The following is a 2,424-nucleotide window of genomic DNA, read 5'->3' as shown; positions in this document are numbered from 1 at the left end:
ATTTTTTTTTTTGATAAAGAGATCCCTCCCTCCCTCCCTCGCAACAGCTCATATCAAACAGGCTACACATAGCATATACGCCATGGCAAACCTAAAGCCCACATCCTGTAATATTTATTACATGTCCAAAAGATAAACAACAATAGGAGCATAAGAAGATGAAGCAGCAACGAGAACTCTTGGGGGATCTTGGCACTCCCATCATCCATCCATGCGTAGCTTTGAAGATCTCTCAAGCCACCCGCTCAACCTGCCTTACGCCCTACGTCATGCGCCTTATTTTTCTTCTTGGTTTTTCTGCAACACACACCAATCATGTAAGTTTTTAATGATCAGATTCACAGGCACACAGGGGTCTACTACCCTGGTATTATCAAAGACCAATATGTTTCAAAGCTTCCACGTAGTCCATAGTATCGCAGATATGCCTACAGTCAAAAGACTTTTATCATTTTTTATCAAATTTGCCAAGCCATACACCAAAATTGTTATTAACACTATCAGGAATATCATGCATACCAAATGAGCATTCCATAACCAACCATAACATTTTTGCAACAAAACAATGTATGAAGAGATTATCTATGTCTCCCCCCAGAATGAGCATTTACTGTCACCTTGCTACCCTCTCTTTTTAAAATTGTTTGTAGTGAGAATCTATCTATCAACATCAACCATAAGAAAACTTTAATCCTAGGGGGCATTTTGGTTTTTCATAGAAATGTATAGGGATATTTGAGTCCAGTATGAACTAAATGTCGTTATTTTTTTTTAAATAATATATTTTTTTATTAATTTTCATAAATATTACGCTGGATAAAAAAATTTCAAAAATAATACACCGTCGGCCCACAGCAAGCCGATTGGATTCCAGTCGGTCTACAGCTGGCCGACTGGCCCCTGTCGGCCCACTATGGGCTGATTGCATCCTGTCGGCCCACTGTGGGCCGACTGGAGCTAATTGACTCGCTGTGGGCTAATTGTTTTTGCAAAAAAAGTAGGCATAAAAAATATATGTTTAAAAAAATATTAATTATGTAATTAAAAAATGTTAAACATGTATAAAAAAATGTTCCTGATGTATACAGAAAATGTACAATATATATGCAAAAAAGTTGATATAAAAAATATGTTTTAAAAAGTGTTAATCATGTATTTAAAAATTGTTAAATGTGTGTATAAAAAATGTTCCTTATTTATACAAAAAATATAGAATGTGTATGAAAAAAGTTGACAACAAAAAATATGTTTGAAAAGTTGACATTTTTTCAAATACATGATTAAAAATTGTTAAATGTGTGTATAAAAAATGTTCCTTATCTATACAAAAAATATAGAATGTGTATGAAAAAAAGTTGACACCAAAAAAATATGTTTGAAAAAAATGTTCTAGTTCCATACAAAAAGAGCAACAAGTCATACTTAGGTCCGTGATGCTCCCATACCGGATCCGGAGCTGGAACATTTTTTTATACACGTTTAACCTTTCATTCCAATACATGAAACATTTTTGTGTACTTGTTGAACATTTTTTCAAATACATGATTAACATTTTTTTTTGGTGTCAACTTTTTTTCATACACATTCTATATTTTTTGTAGATAAGGAACATTTTTATACACACATTTAACAATTTTTGAATACATGATTAACATTTTTAAAACATATTTTTAGTCAACTTTTTTGCATATATATTGTAAATTTTTTGTATACATCAGGAACATTTTTTATACACGTTTAACATTTTTTAATTACATGATTAACATTTTTTTAAACATATATTTTCTATGCCTATTTTTTTGCAAAAACAATTAGCCCACAGCGAGCCAATTAGCTCCAGTCGGCCCACAGTGGGCCGACATGACCCAATCAGCCCACAGTGGGCCGACAGGACCCAATCAGCCCACAGTGGGCCGATAGGGGCCAGTCGGCCAGCTATAGGCCGATTGGAATCCAATCGGCCTGTTGTGGGCCGACTAGGCCCAGTCGGCCTGCAGCGGACCGACGGTGTATTATTTTTGAAAACAATTTACCCAACGTAATATTTATGAAAATTAATTAAAAAATGTATTATTTAAAAAAATGGCCATAAATGTCTGTAACATGACTTAACAGTATATTTAATTTACCATTGCCCATCAAAGTCCATCTAATTTAATCATTTTTTCATCTAGAGTTACACTCTCGCACACCTCCGTGATATGATACCACAGTTCCAGCGACTCTCCCAATAGAATTCTTCTGAATCTCACATTGCCAAGCCCATTTTTTGAAATTATTTGTTATTATCAAAGCATATGTTGTGTAAGCGAGGGTAGCTGTCTTTTAAGGACTTTGAGCCAATCCACTAATCTTCCCAGGTGTTTTCACCGTTCCCCACATTGAATTTACACAAAGAGAAGAATTATTATTTCTGTTCTAACG

This window comes from Triticum dicoccoides, chromosome 2B (assembly GCF_002162155.2).
Source record: "Triticum dicoccoides isolate Atlit2015 ecotype Zavitan chromosome 2B, WEW_v2.0, whole genome shotgun sequence".
Classification (NCBI taxonomy): Eukaryota; Viridiplantae; Streptophyta; class Magnoliopsida; order Poales; family Poaceae; genus Triticum; species Triticum dicoccoides.
The sequence above is the reverse complement of the archived record's forward strand: the minus strand, read 5'-3'. Positions refer to the sequence as shown.